The following is an 8,365-nucleotide window of genomic DNA, read 5'->3' as shown; positions in this document are numbered from 1 at the left end:
GCAGCACACGTGAGAGCCCCAGTAGAACTGGGGGGGGGGGTGCCCGCCACTGTCCCCACGGCTGGGCATGGCTGGGAGGCATGGGGTGCAGCTCAGGCAGGCGCTTCAGCGACGACCCGAGGGAAGGCGCCCCCCTCGGTGCCTGAGAGCTGGGTGCCGCACAGGAGAGGAGTAGCTTTGCTCAGAGAACTGGTAGGAAAGGCCTCCATGCAGAGGCCACGGCCTGGTGTCAGGCAGACCTGGCCCTCAGTCCCGGCCGGTCACTTACTGGCTGTGTGGCCTTAGGCAAATGGCCTGACCTCTCTGAGGCGCAGTTTGCTCATCTGAAAAGGGGGGCTCACCATGCCTGCCATTCCCGCCCCCGGGGCTGCTGGGAGACCGAGATGAAGCAATGGTCACATGGCTTTGCAGAGGGCGAGGGGCCGGGCTGGGGGTGCCGGGCCGTCCGCGGGTCCTGAGGTCCCCAGGAAGCTGTCAGGTCCTCACGCCGTTTCTGGAAAACGGAGTGTTTATTCCAGGGACAAAGGACAGCCAGACACAGGGAGACGCTTGGGGACAGGAACATCTGCACCTTCTCCTCCTCCCGCAGTGAGTGTGGTGGAGGCCGAACGTGCCTCCCATCCACGAACCCAGCCCCAGCCCCAGGCTCCCACGGTGGCCCAGGCCCCAGCGCCTGCCTGCAGCCAGGGTGCGGAATCGGCGTGATTAGTCTGAACACGGAACCCGCCCCACTGCGCTGGGTTCGAGCAGTTAATGAAAAGCGCGAGGGGCCCTGCCGGGGTTCCCAGCCCGGGCGGGGTGGGAGTTAACGCGACGCTTTGTTGCTTTGTTTCGCTCGTTAATTCAATCCAGACGCTGGGTTTTGAGGAATTATACCGTCCTCGGCGCCGAGAGGAAGCACAGAGGCACCTAATGTTGGGGAGCTAACACAGACATGGGGGGGCCCTTCAGCAATAGCGCTCGCCACGCCCAGCCTGTAATCTGCACAGCGAACATATTGCACCCATCCCTCCTCCACCCATTGGATGGAAGCCTCCTTTGGGGCCCTCCCCAGGCTTCGCCCTTTTCAGCATCTAAGCATCTCTGCCCTGAACCTGCTGGGCTGGGGGGTGGGGGGTGGGGGTGAGGCAGACCCAGAGGGTCCCTTTGGTCTAGAGCAGGACTCAGATACCAGCAGATGCTCCGAGGGGAGAAGGTTCCGGAGGCTGTGAGTCTGGGGAACCATCCTCTTGGAGGAACGAAAGGGCCGGAGGAGGGTCTATGAGGGCATTCGGAGGAGAGGGGATCACGAAGCACAGTCAGTGAAAAGTGCTGGGGTCTCCAGAAAGGCAAGCTAGAACCCCCCCAATGCACAGACATTGACAAGGGGTGCCCGACCCCCGGTCCGGCACTTGAAGCTGCACTCCCAGCCCCTACCCCAGCCTGCGAGGCCCAGCCCTGGCCTCCGCTGCCCTTGGGCTCCCCTTCAGCAAAGGGGGGTTGCTGTAATTAGACCTCTCCCCTGCCCTCCGGTGGTGGCATTTCCATGCACAGTGCACACGCATGTGAGAGTGTGTGTGCATGCGTGAGTTGGTGTGTGTGAGACGAAGGCTTCCAAGGTCGTCCGCGTCTGCGAACCAGCGTCCCGGTCTAGAAGCTGACCTCTCCACCCCTTGGCTTCCCATCTGCCAAACGAGGGAAATGAGACCGAAAGTGACCACCACCGTCAGCACATGCCCGGTGCTCAAATGTGCACCACGCGTTCCAATGACACTAGCTTTTGCTGTTGTTGTTTTTTTAATATTTTTATATCTTTTTTATTGATTTCAGAGAGAGGAAGGGAGAGGGAGAGAGAAACATCAATGATGAGAGAGAATCATCAACCTACTGGGGATGGAGCCCCCAATCTGACCTGGAGTCAAACATGACCTCCTGGTTCACAGGTCAATGCTCGACCACTGAGCTATGCCAGCCCATGTGTAGGTTTAGTGTCATCCTATATAACAAAAGGCTAATATGCAAATCGACTGAATGGCTGAACAACCAGTCGCTATGATGCGCACTGACCACCAGGGGGCAGACGCTCAACATAGTGCGCATTCCCGGGGCCCCATGCGTACAGAAGCCCTATGGACTCTGCATGCAGAGTTCACTCAGCGAGACCCAGAGCACGTTCAAGGCCAGCGTGATGCATCTGTGACCAGTAGCAGGGGCTCTGACAGCCCCTGGAGGTCACACTCTCTGTGACAACCGGAACCGGTTTGGGACGCAGACAGAAGGCGGTGACATTGTGAAAAATGAATGACGAGTATTCCCATTGCATCCCGTCCTCCTCCTGCCACTTCCCTGTACCAGCCAGGCTCCTGAGCTGAAGATGATGGCCAAGAAGGAAGGAAGGACGGTAACCCTCGCTCCACCCCCCAGGCCTTCCTCACTCGTCTGAGAGCCGGAGACGGAGCACGTGGTGGGATTGCGTGTACCCGGACGTGAAATAAACACAGCGGAGGCAGCTTGGGGCAGCATTTCCACAGTTCTGATAAGAAATACGTGTACACACATGAGCTAGTACGTTTTAAAAACACCATGATAGCCCTGGCCAGTTTGGCTCAGTGGATAGAGCATCCGCCTGCAGACCGAAGGGTCCCAGGTCTGATTCCAGTCAAGGGCCGTACCTCAGTTGCAGGCTCCTCCCCAGCCCGGGCCCTGGCCGGGGCTCATGCAGGAGGCTACCAATCCATGTGTTTCTCTCACATGGATATTTCTCTATTTCCCTCTCTCTTCCGTTCTAATTAAAAATCAATGAAAAAATAACCTTGGGTGAGGATTAAAAAAACAGCAACAACAAAACACCGTGATAGGTCAAGAAAGGGCCGTGAAAGGAAAGCACTTTATATTTTCATGATTTTGAAGACATCTTTCTTATTTTGGTTAATCCTCACCTGAGGATATTTTTTCCATTGGTTTTTAGAGAGAGTGGAGGAAGGGGAGGAGGGGGAGAGAGAGAGAGAAACATTGATATGAAAGAGACACATCAACTGGTTGCCTCCTGAATGTGCCCTGACCGGGGCTGGAGATGGAGCCTACAACCCAGGTACATGCCTTTGCTTGGGAATCAAACCCGCAACCGTAAGGTGTGTGGGCCAATGCTCTAACCACTGAGCACACTGGCCAGGGCAACAGCAGTTTTTGTTTGTTTGTTTTCTCTGTTATTGAACAAGGGGCCTCCCGTTTGCATTTTGCATCTTGATGGCCTTGCCTGGCCGCCAAACCAGTGGTGTCAAGGTCCAGCCCGTCAGAGGCTGTTTGGCGGACGGGTAAGAGCACGGGCTTTAGGGCCAGGCAGCCAAGGGTTCAAATCCCAGCAGTCCTGTGACTATTTGTCTCTTTGGGTAAACCACTTGCTCCTTCTAAGACAGTTAGCTTATCTGTGAAAAGGGCCGGGGGAGCACCTTGTGGAATTTTAAAGAATTATTCTATATTGTGAAAATAATGCTCAGAGTCAGTAATCGTCAGAGAGATGCACATTAAAATGACAATGAAGTGTCACCTCACACCTGCCAGAATGGTTTCCATCAACAAATCAACAAATGACAAGTGCTGGCGAGGATGCGGAGAAAAGGGAGCCCTCGTGCACTGCTGGTGGGAATGCAGGCTGGTGCAGCCACTATGGAGAACAGTATGGAGTTTCCTCAAAAAATTAAAAATGGAACTGCCATTTGACCCAGTGATCCCACTTCTGGGAATATATTCTGAGAAACCAGAAACACAAATCAGAAAGAATGTATGCACCCCTATGTTCATAGCAGAGCAATGACAATAGCTAAGGTCTGGAAACAGGCCACGTGCCCATCAGCAGATGAGTGGGTAGAAAAGCTGTGGTACATTTGCACCATGGAATACTATGCAGCAGTCAAAAAGAAGGATCGCTTATCCTTTGAGATGGCATGGAGGGACCTGGAGAATATTATGCTAAGTTAATAAGCCCATCAGAGAAAGACGAGTATCACACGGTTTCACTTCTTGCATAACTCCTGGGCACAGACAGTAGTGTGGTGAAGGCCTGGGTGGAGGGGGTGGGGTCCGTGGGGAAAAACAGGGGACATCTGCAATACTTTCAACAAAGATAAATTTAAAAAGAATTATTCTGTATTATGCATATTTTTAAATTGGCAGTTCCTGGCTGTGACTGATCTATTTTCATCCGTCCCTTGGACGCACACAGAAATCTCGCAGCAGCCACTATGGGAGGGAATGGCTTTCAAGGGCATAAGAGCTTTCATCTGTGCTATTTGGCCCATGAGATGTTTTCAGGCCTGAGCGTGTGTGATTCACTGATGGAAAGAAATAGAACAGAGGCGGGACACTCACTACACACCTCCTGAACGGCTCCCTGATTCTGTTATAGGCAAAGCTGTCCCCATGTCCCAGGACCTCCCTTCCTCCCCTTCCTCCTCTTCTCTCCCTGCTCTGTGCCACCCGTTACCATGTCCTGTTGGTTTTGTCTTTACCAGACCCTGGCTGAGCACCTGCAGTATGACTGGCACTGTGTTGGCCACTGTGGGTCTCATAGGGAACCAGCTAGAAGCAGTCCCTGCCCTCGTGGGACTTACAATCTGGTGGAAGAAAGCAGACCCTAAGCAAACCCATACCATCACATATTGGGCTCAGGGTTCTGGCGGGACAAGATGGAGAGGGGGTGAGTACAAAACGCCTATGAGAGGGCGAAGAGAAGGTCCTGCTGAGAAAGCAGTTCAGAGCCACAGAATGAGAAGGAACTGGCCGTTAGAAGGGCGTTGACAGCACGTGCAAAGGCCCTGCGGTAGGAAAGAGCGCAGTGGGTGTGGCTGCAGTGTAGTGTGCGAGGTGGAGATGCCCTAACAGTAGCGCACACTGACGGGGCCTTCATGATGTTCTGGGCAGTGTTCTAGGGTTCCAGAGGTTCTGACTCATTTAATCCCGACAAAAATCCTAGGAGAGAAATAGTTTTTTATCCCCATTTTACAGATAGAGAAGTTGCGACCCAGAATCAGCAGTTGACCTAGATTCAGTCTCAGGCAGTCCTGCTCCAGAGCCCTGCCTGACCCCTGACCCCTGACCCGCCTTCCACCCGTAGAGGCTGCAGAGGCAGCCCGGGGGCCTGTGCGGCTGCACTAAGGAGCCAGTTTTCCTTAACAACGTCTCTTCTTCCCTTTGCTCTTTGGATTTGAATCCTAATTCTGTTTGCTAAGGGGACAGCCTTGGATGGCTCCCCTTTGTTTCATTCCACAACTACTTACTGTGTACCTACTATGTGCTGGACACAGAGCTGGGGTGGGAGAAGAGACATGGTGAGAGCAAACACAGGTGTGGACCCTGCCATCAAGGTACCCACAGCCCACTTGGGCAGAAAGAGGTTCATCAAATGATGAACACAGTGCTGAGAGCAAGGAGCACAGCTCTGGGAGAAGCTATAGCAAAGGGGCCCAGCCTGGGCTGGGAGTCAGACAAGGATTCCCTAAGGAGTCTGTACAGGAGCTGAGACTGAGGGACAAGCAGGACATATCAGGTAAAGAAAGGAGGTGGAGGTGGAAATAAGTAAAATACAGAAGGCCCAATAGTGTTTAGCAGAAGTATGTCCCAACTGCATGGAGCATGCTACATGAACAATTCTTTTTATTGTTAACTAGAGGCCCGGTGCATGAAATTTGTGCACAGGTAGGGTCCCTAGGCCTGGCTGGTGATCAGGCCTTCCTACCTCTAGCTGCCAGCTGCCAGCTGGGGCCTTCCTTTATTCCATGCCACCCCCCGGTGGTCAGCACACATCATAGCAAGCAGTTGAACTCCCGAGGGGACAATTTGCATATTAGCCTTTTATTATATAGCCTTTTATTATATTCAACTTTAACTGCATGCACCTCTTATTTTTGCCTATTTGTTTTGTTTTGTTTGGGTATCTGGCAGCCAAGATAGGAAGGGAATTCAAGGCAGAGGAAACAGCGTGTGCCATGCTATGATCACAGGAGGATGCAAGGCATGAGCAAGAAATCCTGGGATGCCCATGTGACTGGGCACAGAGCACCTCGGCTTCCTCATCTGTGAACTGGGGCTGTAAGAGCACCGACCACGCGGGGTTGTTAATGTGTAAGTGCGTAGAACAGCGCCTGGTGGGCAGCCTCTCCTACCTCCGGCTCGGTCATCGCTGCAGTGTCGTATAGTCGGCCTCCGGTCATCCCCATGCCTGCGCCTCTGCGGGTCTATTTCTGCTGCCTGTTACTTCTGCGGGTTGTCCTCACGGAGTCTGGTTTCCCTGTTTATCAGTTCAGTGAGTGAACACATGTTCCTGCAGAGTCGAGTGGAACCGCCTTTGTATTCCCACCAGCGGACAGGGAAGGAAACGCCAAAGAGGGTACAGCGCTCCGTTCAGGGCACAGCTCAGAGCTTGGGCAACTCACACTCACATAATTCGGGCAAAACCTCATCAGAGAGCCACAGCTGGCTGCCAGGAATGCTGGGAAATGTTGTCGTCAAGGTCGAGGTGGGCGTGGGCTCAGCCCAAAGGCCAGGCTGCCACGACCATAGGGAGAGCGGAGAGTGGCTATCGGCGTGTGCCAGCGGCCTGCCGCCAGCCCGGGCTCAGAAGGCACCCCACATAGACGCGGCTCGCACATCCTTCCACGTGGGCTCTGTCCCAGCCACAAGGAATGAGAAGGCAGGGGCCGTGGAACCAGCGTGGCTGGGAAGACAGAGACGCTGGGAAGTAGCAAAACACAGGAACAAATGGCAGGGTAATTAGGACAAGCAGCTGAAGCGGGGTCTGGTGCCAGCCACCGCGAGAGCAGGGTTCCCACTGCAGTTGCGCATAAATGCAAAACAGCTTCAAGGAAGGGAAGCAGCTTGAGAAACTGCTGTGACTATAAATGTAGCCACAGAAGACATGCACACACCACACACCACACACGCACACACACGCCACCCCGCATGGAGGGAGGGAGGGATTTCAGCTCAGCCTGGCGCTGGAGGAACATCAGAGCCAGATCATGTCACATAACAAGGGACAGCAGTTGATTCTAATGAGAAAAGTTACCACGTTGTACTGACATGTTTTGTCATTCTTTTCAAACGGGCCCTGATTTCCCGTCTGTATTTACGTCTGCCAATTACTGAGCGGCGGGGAGTTTGTGTTGCTGTGTAAATGAAAGCAAACCGCGTGTGTGGACAGTGTGGGCCCCCCGGGGAGGCGGCCTTATGCGGAGAAAGGCGGTCCCGGGTTCGAATGCTTCCTCCCCAGCTTCCCACCGTGTGGCCTCGGGGAAGGGCCTCCACCTTGTGGGTGAGGCTCTCACAGCAGCTGCCAGGGTTTGGCAGGGAGAGCGGCAGCCTTGGGGGCCAGGTGGACTTGGTTTTCATCTTGGATCTGACGGCTCGAGGGTCCCCAGCTGTCCTGGGTGGCCCAGCAGTGAAGGTTTCTAGGGATGTGGAAATCTTAGTGCTAAAACCTGGACCAGCTGGTGTGGCTCAGTGGTTGAGTGTCGACCTATGAACCAGGAGGTCACGGTTCCATTTCTGGTCAGGGCACATGCCCGGGTTGTGGGCTCAATCCCCAGTGGGGGGCATGTAGGAGGCAGCCAATCAGCTTATCATTGATGTTCCTACCTCTCCTTCTCCCTTCCTCTCTGAAATCAATAAAAATATATTTTTAAAAAATAAATTTAAAAAAATAAATGAAACCAGGACCGTGTGGGGCAAGCCAGGACAGTCGGTCACCCTCCTACCGGACAGGTGACCCCAGGAAGTCAATATGAGCCTCCATGTACTCGCACACGAAATGGGAACAATAATGCCCACCTGGCAGGAAAGCCGCGTCGCCCTTAACTGCCTGCCTGCTGCCCTCCTGGGCTCCTGTTGTACAGCGGCCCTCCCCTGCGTTTGCCAGGAGGGCTCACAGCGCTCCACCGGCCATTGGACAGCCGCCAACCGAAGGGTGTTCTCCCAGATGCGTGGTTTCTGCAGGGGGCGCTGGGGAAGGCCGGCAGCCTCTGCAGCCGCCCACAGGCCAGCTGAGTCCTGGCTTCCCTCCAGCACAGGCCGCCCCTGGGTAGTTACAAGCCCCACCCCCTCCAGCTCCGTGGCCAGGGATGGCCTTGCAGCTCCAAGACAACCCCAAGAGTGACCTTGCCCAACCTCATCTTAACTTATTCAAAAGTCCTTCCCAAAACTAACGACCAAGGGGACAGGGCCAATGGGGGCTGGCGTTTCTGTGCCGAAGGAAGAGGAATCTGCCATTCATTCCAAGTAAAGTTGCTTCATAACCCGATGATTTCATCCGGCCTCTTGGCTCCCAGAAGGCGCTGGCAGTCCTACGGACACGGCTCAGTGCAGGCCCCCCCGAGCTCTGCGAGGTGCGAAT

The sequence above is a fragment of the Myotis davidii genome, unplaced genomic scaffold, assembly GCF_000327345.1.
Source record: "Myotis davidii unplaced genomic scaffold, ASM32734v1 scaffold960, whole genome shotgun sequence".
In the NCBI taxonomy this organism is placed as follows: domain Eukaryota; kingdom Metazoa; phylum Chordata; class Mammalia; order Chiroptera; family Vespertilionidae; genus Myotis; species Myotis davidii.
The sequence above is the reverse complement of the archived record's forward strand: the minus strand, read 5'-3'. Positions refer to the sequence as shown.